At 43.5% G+C, this 15,903-nt stretch overlaps 1 protein-coding gene across 1 annotated transcript in view; it reads right to left on the reverse strand.

The window, feature by feature from the left end:
* LOC138296005 (two pore calcium channel protein 1-like) overlaps positions 1-15,903 on the reverse strand; it is a 538,306-nt gene that overhangs the window by 34,127 nt on the left and 488,276 nt on the right. The gene's annotated exons all lie outside the window — the stretch shown is intronic.

The following is a 15,903-nucleotide window of genomic DNA, read 5'->3' on the forward strand; positions in this document are numbered from 1 at the left end:
CTGACACCATCTCAGGCTGGGCAGGGGCTGCTTGACCCTCACGTCCTCTCCCCCACAAAAGAAAAAAAAACACCACGGTCCCCTTTCAAGCCCCAAAATCCACCAACGTAATGTTTAGTTTATATTGTGTAGATATATGGCAAGCACTACATCCAGGGGCTCAGGTCACTCACCAGTACAGAACACCTACAGTAAGTTACACCAGGTGTTGGTCACACATACTCTGGTGACTTATGTTACTTCTGCACACTTTCTGTTTTGATCTTGTAGGACCAACCTTCAAGCCTTATTCAACATAAGATGGTGCTGTGACCAAAAACCCCTACATGGCACTTGCCCCCAGAAATTCTGCAGGACCCGAGATTTAACCTGGGGACTGGAACACGTATAGCCACATATTTTGACACTAATTGAGGAACAGCCACAATGTGGGCCATGGACTGGGACACGCTAAAAGGGGTCCTTAGGGGAATGTATGTCTACAATATACATAATAAAACATTTGTAACAACATGACCTGGGTAGAGCAGAAAGCAATTTATTCAGACTTCAATCCTCATCTTTGAGTAATCCCACAGGGAGACTAGCAAGAGTAGAAGCACAACGCATAGGGGGGAGGCCTGGCATTCACTGGATAGGCTCATCCAGAGGGATTATCAACAAAATAGCATATAGAAGGAGACAGACCTAATTAAATGCTGACTTTCCTCTGTCATATATTCACGTGATAAACCAGAAGACATACACGCCCTTACACAAGCGGCCATCAATTCCATCCTGCCACAACGCTTGGAAACAGTAGATAAAACACAAGCCCGCCTCTCAGTAGCATTAATCAAAGGCTTTCTGATGGAGCTATCCTGACCATGATGGATGGAGTTTCATGGACTGTTCCGCAGAGAACTGACAGAGAAGCGTTTAGATGTATTTGAAGGGGACAGAGGAGGCATGAGACTCAGGTCTCTATGAGAGCAGCCCTAGTCATTATGATCCCAAAACCAGACTGAGATCCTCACACCCCGTGTCCAACAAGCCCCTATCAACACAGATGTGAAATTACTGCCTAAGACTACAGCGAACAGAATCATACCGATAATTGCTCAGCTGGTACATATGACCAATGTGGGCCGCAACATGCAGACTAACATATCACTTGCATCATGTAATGGATAGCATAGCTGACAGTGATGTGGATGCTACCCTGATGGGTTTAGATATAGAAAAGCCTTCAACACAGTGGAGTGGGACTACATGTACACAGTGTTGAGAAGTGTGGGTGTGAGTCTGAGAATATGGAGCTGGATTTAGGTCCTTTACAAGGACCACCTGGCCAGAGTGAAATGGGGTGGGAGGGGAAGTTCAGTAGGGAGGGGCAGAAGATGGGGTGACCATTGTCACCATTGCTTTTTGCACTGGCAGTGAAACCCCTGGTGATCCATCTTTGTATATTCTTGAGGAAGTGGTGAATAACAGTGGGAGATATGACCCACGTCGTATCAAGGTACACCAATGTACACATTAATTTATATGTCCCAATCAGCAGAGGCGATACCTGTGCTTCTCTTCAAGCTATGATCATTTGGTAAACTACAGGGCCTACAACTCAACACACATAAAATTGTTCTGTGTCTACTGGCAGCATATTCGAGATTTCCCCTCCATGACTTCCCTGATGTAGGCGTAGACTGTAAGATGGAGAAGTTCCATAATTTGGGGAGGCAGATAGCACAAACAGTGGATTTCCAATATAAATATGACCAAAGTGCTCCAGAGCCCTGAAGCCTTGGTATGTTTCTGGAACATGTTGCCACTATCAGTGATAGGCAGAGTGGCTTTGGCCAATATGGTCTTCCTCTCTCGCAGCTTGTATACATAACAAAACGTAATGTGTTCCATACCCAGAGCAATGTTCAAGAAACTGGATAGACTATTAATAGATCTAGTTTGGGCAGCAAGAGGAGTACAGTGAAGTTAGTTCATTTGAAAAAGGATAAACTTGAAGGGGAACCAGGTATCCCAGACATAGAACTGCATCATATGGCTCTCTCGCTTCAGTTTGCAGTGCTGCTATGATGACAACTTAGAAAAGGGCCTTCTTAAGGGAATTTTCAGCATTGCCTTGCTTCCCCTTGCACTGATGTGGGGAATGAATGAGTTTATGAATTTTTCTATGATCATGGGGTTGATAGTTGCAGCCTGGGAGGCTATCATAAGAGTGTTTAAATGACCTTGTTCTTGGAATCACTGCAGATATTGTGGCTGCAGCCACTCCGTACAATCAGTCACAACACATCGATGACTCAGTGAGGAAAGGTAGGGTTTCTCACACTGGGGAACCTGTATATTTGAGACAGATTCATTACATGTGGAGAAGCACAAGAAATATTTGAGGTGGGGCAGGGACAGTTTCTCCAATTTGCCAAGCTAACACACAGTGCCGGAAATGTGGATGGAGTTCCCTCAAATGCCATCCATCTCTGAGACCCTTGAGTAGTGCTAGAGGGAAACGAGAGGAGGAAGTTATTATTCTGGTCAAATAAAGCTCTTAAGAAGCACAGAGTAGAAAGTATGCTAATGCTGGCATACTGATCTAGACAGATTATTGATAAGGAGTGGTACACTGGTACACCTGATAGCTAGTAATGCCAGATTTAAGTTGCTGTACTTTTATATCTTACATCACATGTACCTCACCACACTGAGGATATGTGGACCAACCAATCGCTTGCCCTAAGTGTGGTAATAATTACACCAAGTTTCTTCATATTATCTGGCAGTAAAGACATAGAGAAACATATTGAGAGTAAGTGATTGAGGTCCTGAAACAGTGATATTGATAAACACAGAGGCTATGATGAAGCACTGTGTATTGGGTCTGGTTCCAAAACCCCGGAAACGTAAAATGCAATGCTGTGATTAGTTCTTTGAAAACAGTGTGTGGCAATTTTTTGGGAGGTCCACGAGAAAGACTTAGGGCCTGCTTGAGGGATATGACTAAATGGGCACTGGCAGAAGAGTGACGATTGAAAGAAGTTAAGCTCAATGACAAAACATTAGAGGAAATTGCCCATTTGGGGGGATATGGCAAATGCTCTCACCTGGGGGCAGAACAGGATGACAGAAACGATGAAAGGGCAGAGTGCTCCTAAAGGACTATGAGTAGTGTCTGGGCTTGGAAGGGGGTTGCTCACCGAGATCAATAAGTGTAAAGATTTGCTTCCCATTATTGACCCTATGTTACAAGTACACATAGTGTACACACGTAATGGACTGTCAAATATGTATTTAATGAAAAATGGGTTATTGGAGATTCCATCCGTGATAAATGAGCTAGGCATAATAACTGAATGGGAAAGTACTGCTACATACTTGTATCTTAACATAATACTCTCCTGGGAAACAGTGATTTCACTTGGAAGTATAGTGACTGGTTTGTTACCTTTGTTTTTATGGAAAACTGCGAAATAAATATATTTAAGAAAAAAATGTCTATAGTACACCACAGGTGATTGCCTTGCAGACCAGATCTTTTGACCAGATTTTAGGGCCAGATCCAACACCTGAGCCTTCAGTCATTGAGTAAGCCTCATGAAAATCAAGCAATACTCACATTTAAATCTACATTCTGTCTGCATGGTTATACTAAAAGAATCAAAATGTCTGTCCATAAGATCTTGTTAAGCATTAAAATGGAAAACGTTCAGTATCTGGTGTCAGAACAAGGGACGTAATCCAATTTCATGCCAGGAAGACTTAATACTTCCATTCTTGTTACATATAGCCAAATTAAAGGTGCACATCTCATAAATGAGGGTATATCTGATGGGTATACCTGCTTATAGAACATTTCTGCAGCAACTGTCCTTCTTTAACATACCAGTAGTTAAAGACTTTCTGGAAGTTCTCAAAACAGTTTTTCCACCAGTAAAAAAATCAATCTCCAATCAATCTCCTCCATAGGAACTCAACTTAGTTCTATCAAAACTAATATCCCTTCACTTTATGCCTATGCTCAAAGCTACCTTTCAGTATCTGACATGGAAAACAGCCGTTTCAATCACAAATATCACCAAGGAGGTTTAATGAAGTGCAAGCCGTTTCAACAATATAAAATTTAGCTATTTACCATTTGACAGCCCGCTTGCACTGCACCATGTGGAGAGGCTGTGGATAGAAGGCAGTAGTAGAGGTAGCTGCTGAGAGGACAGTACTGTGCCCTGCTGCTTCCCTTGTCACACAATGATCAAAAGGATCACAACGTCATATCGCAGCATTATACTTGAGTGGTGGAGATAGTAAGGTGTTAATTTCTACATTGAACTTCTTTGCAGGATTTAGATTGAGAGAAAACAGGTACTTGAGTAAATGTTTCCTTGAGTTTACAGAAGAAAAGTTCTGCTTTAGTATCCCAATGAAAACCTTTGTGTAAATGTTCTTGCTTTAGTTTTCATGTAATCTAACTATGTAAGTTTGCAAAGTGTGGAATAAATTGATGCTAAAAATTTGTGAAACCTAGGAAGCATTGAGTCACTTAAAATTAGGTGAGAGAAGGACAGTTTAGGGTCACAGAGGTCTTAAGATTCATAGATAAGGCTTCTATGCTTAAGAGGGTGCCAGAGTACCCCACTCCAAGATGGTCGCACATTGGAAAGGCTCCTTGTGCTGGGGGTCACAATCCAGCATGATCCATTCTTAAAAGGGTGTCATTGCGTACCTGGAGCAGTGCTGGAGTACAGATGACTGGATAGTAGTCCATGTCTCGTGGGAGTCGTAATTGTGAGGCATTTGACTGCTTTTTAGAGACGCTGGCCGATTAGGCCTTGCTGTGGCCTAGTCAGGGCCCACAGTGGCAATGCACCTTGCCTGTGAACTGAGGTGGTGCCTACTACCTCCTGGTGAGTACTGCAGAAACATTTTCCTGCCCACACCCTCGGGGGCCTAAATCCTTGGCAGGTTCTTGAATCAGGACCTGTCTCTTCACACCCCACCCCTCCGTGATGTGTGCCTGCTGGATTTGCTAGTACTTCCATCATCCACACTGGCGCATGAGTGGAGCAGCGTGGCCACCTGGACTAAGTTTCAGTGCACTCTGGAGCCGAAGTGGGCCTGGTGGGCTTGAGTGATGGCATGGCTGGATGGAAGAAGCGAAACCACTGTTCCGCTCCCAGTCCCTGTCATTACACTAACGGGTGGGGATTGTTGATGACTGCCTGACCTGAGAATCTTCCCAAACACAGGGCGATGCACGGCATGCTGTGTGCTAACAATGAGGATACTATTGGTTCTTGTCTACACTTGTGTCCACCACATGTAGGTGGTAGACATAGCAACCTTAAGAACTTTTGGCCCTGCTGGGATTACAATCCTGCCTGCCCCGGATGGACACAGGACAAAAGGAAGCAGAATCACTGCAGCAAGGAGTGCTCCCATAGTAATGGAGGGTAGCACCTGCTGTATAATATGAATGCTTCATCTATGTACCCACAGTACAATGCAATACCACAGTTAGCCTGTTCTAAGGCATACTCATTGTTCCTACCCTCAATGTGGGTTGGCGACACCTAGCTCATTGTGCAATAAACCTATTCCTGGGTGCCACACTTAGCCTTCCTTGCCTCTTGGTGCAATGGTAAATGGGATGGTCCCAGGAGAGTCTGCCAGGCTCCAGCTTGGGAAAACACAAACCAGCAGCCTAAAACCGCATTTGAGTCCAAATGCGCCAGAGGCTGTCACTCCACCAACTATGGTGCTCACAGTAAACTCAAGAGCAGCAGAGGATCCAAATGTTTAAATGCTTCTGACAATACATGTAGGAAAGCACCCTTTTTGGCATGGTTAGCCCCCACTTTTTGCCTGATATCTGATGTAATTTCGACTGAAAGTGCACTGGGTTCCTGCTAACCAGGTCCTCAGTGCCAGATCTTTTCCCCTTAAAACTGCACAGTTGTTCGCCACAATTGGCACACTTTTTAGAACCCTTTGTAAGTTCCTAGTAAATGATATCCCTAGTACCTATGGTTTAGAGTAATAAGGAAAGTCCCTGAGGGCTGCAGCACCAGTTGTGCCACCCCCTGGGACCTCTCACCAAACCCACACAGTGCTGCCATTGCAGATTACCAGTGTTGGTGTAGGTAAAATTGAAAACAGGACCTGTCACACACCCCTATGTGCCGGGTCCCCTAACACTGCATATAATATATGTAAGTCACCCCTTTAGCAGGCCTAACAGCCCTAAGGCAAGGCGCACAATATAACATGTGAGGGCATATCTGCACAAGCAGATTTGGCCTTGCTATGTCTTTGTCGATTCTCAGACATAGTAAGCAAACAGAGAGCATCCATTTCAAATGCATGTGCTGGACATTGGTTTCTACGAATTTACGAGCTACATGATGGCTTCTCTGAACCCAGGAATGATTGGCATCAAACATCTCAGTTTAACATACCCTCACTGATTTCAGTGAAGGATTTATTAATAAATGCACCCAGTGGGCCCCTTAGAGGTGCTCCCTGAAAAATCTACTTGCCTGCTAGTGTGTTTACTGACTGGTCCTGACCAGTTTAGCCACCATAGCCACGTTTCTGGCCCCCCAAGGTGAGAGCCAGCGCTCTTGGGGTCTAGAGACAAAAACCTGCACTGGACGGGGGTGTTGACACTTAATCGAGGCAGGATGGACTTACCAGGGTGGGAACCTCCTTTGCAATACAACCCAGGTCTCTCCAAATGGTGGAGATGAGTGATCCCCCCAGTCCAGACCACACTTTTGGTGGCCAGACAGGTGGGAAAATTAGGCAGGTTAGGAGGTGTGCCCAGTTTGTGCCAGTCCCACCCCTAAGGTGGACGAGCTGAAGTGGGCACCACTTTTTAAATTCCTCCATCTTAGCTTGGAAGGAATTAGACCACTAGGGTCAGAGTTATGCCCACTTCCCAATTGAAGTGGTCATAGAAAGGATGTAGTCGCCCTAAAGGTGGTCAGCCCATTGGCTACCACCTGGCACTCCCTGTAACATCCCTGAATTGAGTATTTAGGTGGCGCCCCTAAATCAAAGAACTCAGATCCTGACAACCTAAGAAAAAAAGGACACAGAGGAGTCATACCTGCAGAAGAGGAAAAGAAGAAGCAGCTGATCTGGTACCAACAGCGTTAGCCTGTATGCTGCACTCGACGGACTCTGCTCATAAAGTCAACTCGTCATGCAGCGAAGCCTCCAGAAACCCAGGAGGACTGCCTTCCTTCAATAAAGACTTGAGACTCCCGTGAGCAGCTGACCTGCTCTCCAACAACATTCGAGGAAAGGACTCTACAGCTTTTGGAACCGCCAAGACCTGACACCTGAAGTGACCACTGCACCCGCCGTCACCCGCCTTAGTTGGAGTGGACCACCAGTGCCAAGAAGGCTACCCAAAGCCAGAATCGATCATAGTTTCACCCCTCTTGGACCCTCTGAAGTCGCCTGCAGCCTCTGCATGCAGGCCCCCTCTTCCGCGGCCTTGTGGTGAGAGAAAACCCGACACCTCCAGCAACAACTGCACTTGTCGCCTACGACCCGATCTGTGGTAGGTCCCAGGTACCAACGACGTCCTCCATCTCCCCTGAGCTCAAGTCCACTGGAGTTTCACCCCTACTGGATTCCATGATGACGCCTGCAGCCTCAACACACAGGACCCCCTAATCGCGAGTGCCCCCGGACACAGAAGCAGACACCAAATGACACCCCTGCATCCGCCACTCCTGGGCCTTGGAGAAGAGGACCAAAGGTGCACCTGCGTCCCTGAACACGCCACATTTGAGGCTTACATATTTGTTGTTCCCAACTGGCTCCCTAGCCAGAGCCTATAGCCTGTTTGCACGACAACAAACCCCCATTGAAAACCACTGGGCACCTGATGCCTTAATGCACCCCTGCACCCAGCAGCTCCAGTGCTGCCTAAAGTGATCTGCTGGTGTGGTTCTGATCTGTGCCTGGTACATACCTTAACACTCTGAGATTGGCCTTGTAAGTCGTTCATACCTGTTTGTTTGCTGAACATTGTTTTCCTTTCAGAGGTTAACATTGACAAATTCGAAAATTGCACTGTCTACTTTTGTAATTGAAAAGTATTTTTACTTAAAGACTTCATTACCTTATGACAAGGTTCTTGGTTTCTAAAATCATATAAAAAGAAGTATAATTTTTATAAATTGGTCTCAGATTTATTCCTTGAGTGGGTGTTTCATTTATTGCCTGAGTGAGTACAACAAATGCTTAGCACTGCCCTCTGATAAGCCTAACTGCTTGCCTATACTACTACAAAATAGAGCATTAGCGCTAGCTGCTTTTGCCTCTGCAAGCCAACTAGGGATCCACTGGACTCTCTGAACAGTGTATTTCTTTTTAGTGCAACATCTAGAGAGCCAGCTTTCTACAATCCAGAAAAGACTGATCTCAATTGATGCTAAGCTGGACTCGCTAACGGACAGAGTAAATAAGATGAAGACTACTAAACAAATAGGAGGGATTCTCAACAGTCAAGTCGTGCATCTCCACTATCAAAAGTGATTTAGCGCTTGCGTCCGAAATGTTGCTCAACAAGGGGAAATTCCTAAATGTGATGAGGGCCAAGAGCGAGGAACTTGAAGGCTGGTCCCGTCACAATGATCTACACCTTTTAGGAATCCAGGAATCCAAGAATACCAGTGACCTCACCTCTTTGTTAGGGTGAATAAGCTTTCCCATCTCTTTATTGTGGCATGGGCCCATTGATCCCTGGGTTTCAGACCACCACCAGGGACTGTGCCAAGTCCCAACATTGCGTGTCAGTTTAAGGTTTCAACCTATCAATCTACCTGGACTTCACAGCAGCAGCAGTGCAGGAGGCTAGGCGTGAATATTTGCCAATAAAGCGCAAACTGAAGGGGTTAGGAATTCAATAGGCCATGCTGGAACCAAGGTACCTGAAAGTCACATACTGCAACAAGCCCCATATTTTCTACACACTGAAAAAACACAAACCCCTTTGTTAATTTCTCAATTGAGGGAGTGATCTCTCCTGGTCCTATCAAACTGTTGCACCCAATATCAGCGACAATGTCTGAACCCATGAAGTTGATTAAAAGTTGGTAATGTTATAATACTGCCCTGTATGTTCATACCACAGATCTCTCCATTGTACTTAAATGTCCTGTTATGCATGTTCTTTCACTGAGTTTTATGATTGTTCTCCATTGTTATTAAGATAGTAGCAAGGCCGAAGGTGAGAAGTGTGGGACACATGTTGGGTTTTCTGTGGCCTGGGTGGTGACTCGTGCCCGGATCAGGCTCCCCCTGATGTTCTATCCTAGAGGGTACTGAATGCTGGTCACTCATGCATCTATGGTAAGAGGAGAATATTCATTGGGCACTAGGAGCCCTAAAGTGGGAGATGAGACTCTGTTCCACTTGGTCACGCTTTACCCATCTGGGTCAGTGGTCTCCTTAGAGTTTCACTTCTACAGCCCAGTTAACCATCTTTACCCCAGCAAACACTTCCTGAAGGGGGGGGGGGTATTATTATGCCGGTCTCAGTGGTTCCCCAGGGAAGTTACACAAGGCGCACCTATTAGCTTTTTACTCTGGGCTTATGTTGCCTTGTGGGGGGTGGGCAGGGGTGGTTTGTTTCACTGACAAGTTGAGGTGTCTAATGTGTGTGGTGGTGGGTGTTTTTTTCATTTTATAGCACAGAAAGGTACCCACTCCTATACTGAAAACAATATCTACTGGCAAATGGTGGAAGTTGTCACTCTGGACAACAGAGGCAGAGATATCATCACCTGTCTTGAGATTAGAATGATGTATATGACCTGAAGTGATTCTCTGTCCTGCAGCTACAGGCTTATTCATTTTACTTTTTATGGTTGCTCAAATTTCCCCTCCACATGGGAGTGATATTACCATAGACCATAAGGCCGTCCTCTTTGACATTATTGGCAAACATCCTGGCCATGAGGGTTAAATACCCTGTTGCCTACTAGGGCATGGCGTAAAATCCAACCTGAATAGCTGAAACTAGCCCTGGAAGCATCACCACTCTGTTCTGACAACACTGATAAATCCATTTTGGACTATTCTAATTGGGTGGAGGAGGTTATAAACTCATTGGCCCCTCCAAGAGGCCCCAACTACACCCCCTGGTACTCAGACAATCTCGGGAAGTTAAAACAAATGTGTAGAATGCAGGAGAGAACCTGGAGAAATGACTACAGGCAATCAGAAAAAATAACATATAAGAAAGTCCTAGAAGACTATAAAGCATTGATCCTAAAAAAACGAAATCCTGTTTTTTTCACGCAAGATCCAATCCACTAAAAACTCCACCAGAGAATTATACAAAACTGTAGTCAACCTATCCACAATTCAAACAGAGATTTAGGCAAAACTCTAGCAGATTTCTTTCAGAGCAAGGTGGAAGAAGTCTACAGTAAGTTTGATAAAACCATTTCGCTACGATCTATAAGAAACCTGTGCATCAGTAAACAGTTAAGTGATGACTCCTTTGCAAAATTTACCCAACCTTCTAAACAGGAAGTACTGGAATTAATTAATTCCACAAAGTCAGGATCCCCCTATGATCCCTGCCCTCCCCCAGGGTGGTAAACGTGGCCTCAGAAATTGTTGCGGCCAAAATAACTGAACTGTTTTCTCTTATGTTTAAGGAAAGTTTCTTTCCCTCTAAATGGAAGCAAGTTTCTCTGCTCCCCCTAATAAAAAAATATAACCTCAATGCCTTGGACCCTAGCAGCTGCAGCCCAATATCTAGACTACCATTTCCTCCTAAAATAGAAAAAGTCAATCATAAACAGTTAAGCAACTACATCAAAAATAATCATATGTTAGATCCTACACAATTCAGGTTTAGGTCAGGGCACAGCACTGAGACAACGATGATTAAAGCCACAGAGGAAGTAAGAATCTCACTTGGTCAAGGGGGGAAAGCTGTGCTCATCCTACTTGACCTATCGGCAGCATTCAATATGGACAATCACAGGCTGCTGCATCGTCTTTCCTGACTTGGGATCAAAGGACCAGCTTGGGATCTGCTTAACTCTTTCATTATGGAAAGAGAACAATCAGTGGCCTTAGGTGAATTGACCTCACCTTCCTTTTCTCTTGCACGTGGGGTCCCCCAGGGATCTTAGCTCAGCTCAATGCTGTTTAAATACTTATGTGACCTCCCTGGCTGATTTAATCATCCTTCTGGTTCACAGCCTGGTGGCCACAAGATCTGGACCCACCCCCGGCTCCAGTCAGCAAAACCCAGAACCTGGGGGTTCTAATTGATGATAAACTAACATATTCCGATCATATAAACTCTCTGGTGTCCTCTACCTTTTATGTTTTGAGAACAATAAAAAAAATCTTCCCTTCATTCGAACCAACCTGCAAAAATCTGCAAAACTCGTAATAGTCTTTATCTTAACATGCAACAGTCAGTGAGCAAATTACAGACCGTGCAGAATGCTGCGGCAAGACTGCTTCATAAAATCACCAAATTCAGGCAGCATCCAAGGCTCTTAGGAGCCTGCGTTGGCTTCCAGTCAAACACAGAATCATCTTTATAGCCCTATGCATCAAATAAAGCACTGAATGGCACTGGCCTGCCTATCTGAAGAAGTGTCTTAACAGGCATACTCCAACAAAGACCTTACGATCGGCCTCATTAAAAAAAACTTGTTATCCCCAGATTCAAGAAAGCCTCCTTGGGAGGCACCAAAGCCTAGAATTCCTTACCTCTCAATATAAAATCCTTGCAAAATCTCTTTGCCTTTCGTAAGGCCTTAAAAACTTGGCTTTTCAAAGAATAGAGTTGGACTTTCAATCTTTTGAGATTCAGCAGATCTACATCTACGGGTAATCGAGCGCTTTCCAAGTATCCATAACATAACATGTGTGATTCCATCACAATGATTATATAAGTACATATTCACTTTTTAAACTTATAATCAAATACTGTCTAATAATGAAACATGTTCCATACGAAGGATGGGATGTATTGGTATAAGCATATAGTACGAGGTTACAGGCGCCTGAAAATTATAACCAGAATTGACCATGGACTAGGAATGTCACAATAGAAGAAAACAGGTTTAATATTTAGTAAGAACCACCCAAATGACACACAATAGCCTTTTTGGAACAAATGTGCATAGGTTAATCTACAACAGTTGTTCTAAATTGTGCCCCTTCCTCTGTGAAGTAGTTTTGGATTTTGTTCTAGATTTTGTTCCTTGGTTGTGATATATCATGGTGGGTGCTGTGCACCTGCTCTACTAGTTTGACAGGTATTAGAAAGAGACATTGTCCATCCAGCATACTCACAAGCTGGCAGATGGTGAGTAGCGGTCTAGTTGTTGTAGGACACTCTTAGTGATAAAAGGTAGCGTATGATGCATTTTCTCCTCCTTTAACTTTGATGGTGACGCAAGCATGCTAGTGAGCAGACCGAGCTAGAGATCCGAGATAGAGTTAGGAGGCCTGTAGCAGTAGTATCAGCTCCTTTAGAGTTCCACTGATGGGAGACGGCGTGACAGTAATTGATGCTCTTTACAAGTCCCATATTCTTGTGAATTAGTAATACCAGCTCCTTCGGTTTAACACAGATGAGAGACTAGTTTCAGACCATCGATGTACTTCTTGTGGCTCGCCCATATACTGGTACAATAACAGGTGTCATTCATTTGATTTGACGTCTGGGCCCTTAAGTGGTGGGGAAGGCAATTATTATACTCAGTACACCGTATGCTGCAACGCATTGATAGTGCATAATGGTATTGCGCATACAGCATTTATTCTGTAGGGTGGGCGTGTTGGTTGACACCAAGGGTAGTCCTCTGTGATCAGCTTTTTTGTGGTTTGGCTTATATCACGTGGCCCATCGATTGTTACTCACTCTCCTCCGTGTGATCTTCACAAGTGGTATGGGTGAACTAAGGATTCTGTTTGTAAAACGTACTCAAGAAGCAGTCGAGTTTCGAGTTTAGTTGGGTTTCACCTATAATATGCAGTTCACTGCACGTCTTGTGACATACAGAGGTGGTTTGCCTGGGATCTACTCATGGGACTTTTTTATGTACTGGTGACATTGTGAGTGACTGTGTATTAGAACAGCTCATGGTGAATATTGAATCTATTTAAACCTAGTATGGGAGATGTAGAACGGGAGAAATAGGTACATGGGCTTAGGTTTTCATCTTTTTTCTTGTTCTAGGTGTTGTAGGCAAAAAAGATTTGTTCCAATGAGACCCAACCAATCAATAATAAGTAGAAATGTCAACATTACGACCTCTGGTTGTTTGTTGTATCGAGACATATGGATAGAGATTGTAAACAATAGATGCTTATCTCCGAGAGAGAATAATTGTACAACTGGGGCTTGTGCAGTGCTCGTGGGCCCGATTCACATACATCCTCCGCAGTCATGGCAGATAACTGCAGTGCGGAAATTCTGTGTTTGTTTGTACGTATATATGTTTTCACTATTGAGCACTGAGTCAACGGCACTGTTATCACACTTTTTATATCACACTTACTTGCATATAAAGCCAAAACAAAGATTGTCAAAAAATGTTCCATGTACTTTGTTAAAATTAATTTACTCTTTTGTCAACACATTTCTGGATGCCATTTAATGTTGAGTGAATGAACAAGGTATGGTTAATATCTCTGAATCATACAAGAGGTATTTCATTGAATTAGTGCCAGAAGACATCTGTTTATAATAGTACAATTTCCCGGGTCCTATTGGCATATAGGGTTGTCCTTTAATTCTTGACATAGCCACACTATGGGAGGCCTTTAATGCATATATTTGCGGAGTATCCATATCCAACCGAACAGTATTAGGAAAAATGTAGAACACCATTTTAATAGATTAGAAAATTATATTCGTTCCTTGGAAAAAGAACACATGCTCACCAATAACCTAGTCTACTTGCAGACACTGAACCCAAACTTAATAAATTCACTGAACTGGCGAACAGGGAATTTAAGTACAGGAGAGATTACAGAGAGGGAAATAGGCCAGACAGGACGCTGTCAGCTTTATAGAGGGTGGGTTTAATTACATGAATATTGGGGCACAGTATCCCTTACCGGATCAACAATGCTTTTTTGAGTGGTGAAGGGTGTCAGTGTTTGATGGTAATCCTACTATGTTCGCTTTAATCCACATATGGTATGGGTTCCTGTTACTTCTTTGGAACGAAACAAATAGATGCACCAGCAGGCAATTGAGATTTGGTTATTGTCTTGGTTTTCTTGTAAATGGCTCTCAATGTTTCTCTTTCTGATGGGCTGTAGCTGTGGCCAAAAGATGTGGGGTAACCAGGTTCTATTGGTATTGCATAGAAGCATGGTCAAAACTTTAGCTTTCTTGAAAACATCCAGGAAAGCATGGTAATTGCTTAGAATATTAGCATGATATAGTACATCTTGACTAACAGCTTGGCCTAATCGTCTTGAAATTTCGTTACATATGCAACCAGCCATTACTGATCCTAGCAGATGAGCTGATCAGCTGTTCTTGCTGAAGCGGTGGTCTAGCGTTAGCTTTTCTAAGGATAGAATGTTTGATTGATGCTACTGCTTATCAAGGTACCTACTATTGCACCTTCTCACATACAAATAACATTCTTTACTTTAAAAGATTTTTCATCCCCAGACCGCATGCAATCTCAAAAAGCCTCTTCAATGTATACACGCAGAAAGAAAGGGAATAACCTCTAAGGATTTTTTTTGTGCAGGAAGGTGTTCCTTCTCCACAAAAGCAGTCCCGCCTGGAAACCAGGCAGACATGCACTAGGGTGCAAGAGTGCTATGTTGCGTAAATGAATATTAAATGTGCCCCTTTGTATTCAACCTGTGAGGTCCTACCTGGTGTGGCAGTTTATGTAAGTTACAGTATTAGGCTTCATGGGAAGCTGCCACTAAAATAAAGGAGTGATAAAGGGAAATACCAGTCTGCTTCCCCCTTACTGTGATGCTTAGGGTGAGAAAACCAGGCAATTCGTAACAGTATTTAATCCTAGACTGACTGCAGTGCATCATTAATGTTATGTTCATTTTATAAGAAGTGAAAATCCCCACCATTACTGTGAAACACTATGTTTACATGTTGTTTCATCTGTGAAGCTCCCACCCCTTTCAGAGAGAATCAAACAAGGGCCAATGCCTACCTCATTCACGATTAGGAATTCACGGAGTCCACACAAATGGACTATTCTCAAATAATAAACCAACTTTACCAAAGCAAAGCTGATAAAATACAACAAAAGAAAAGTATAATGTTCTTCTCGGGCTGGAGGACTGAGAAAAAACGTAGCCTGCAACTAAACCCTTACACGACTTACAGGGCTGATCGAGGGAGGGTCTTGTATGTTTTACTATTTGTGATAACTTACCATCTTTTACAATATCCATCAAGACAGTCTGAATATGCAGAATTGGCTATGTGGTGTGGTTGGCGTATGCAGATCCCTAGGTTTTGCAGATTGTTGACCTTTGACAATTAGGGTATTTTCCTTTAATCGACAGAAAATGTGGTCATTTTCTACCATGGAATTAACACACCCTGCGTGCCAAAAAATATGCTATCCATCAGAATCCTGCCGTACGAAAAGTAGCTTAAGTGACCTTTTTGTGACAGTCATTAGTTATTAAAACCTCACTGGTGTCATGAGAAGTCAATTAGGCAAGTCAATCCACGCCATTGCCTGCCTGAATTTCATGTAGGTTGTTTGAACTAACATATTACTGTCCCTAAAGCAGTAACCAGGCTTTCCCTATGAATCTAATTCTTACATTTAAAAAGGCAGAAAGAAAGATGGAAAATGACGATACAGTGTTGCTAAATTAATCCTACAGCACGATGAAAAGGAACATGTACAT

This window comes from Pleurodeles waltl, chromosome 5, assembly GCF_031143425.1.
Source record: "Pleurodeles waltl isolate 20211129_DDA chromosome 5, aPleWal1.hap1.20221129, whole genome shotgun sequence".
NCBI lineage: Eukaryota > Metazoa > Chordata > Amphibia > Caudata > Salamandridae > Pleurodeles > Pleurodeles waltl.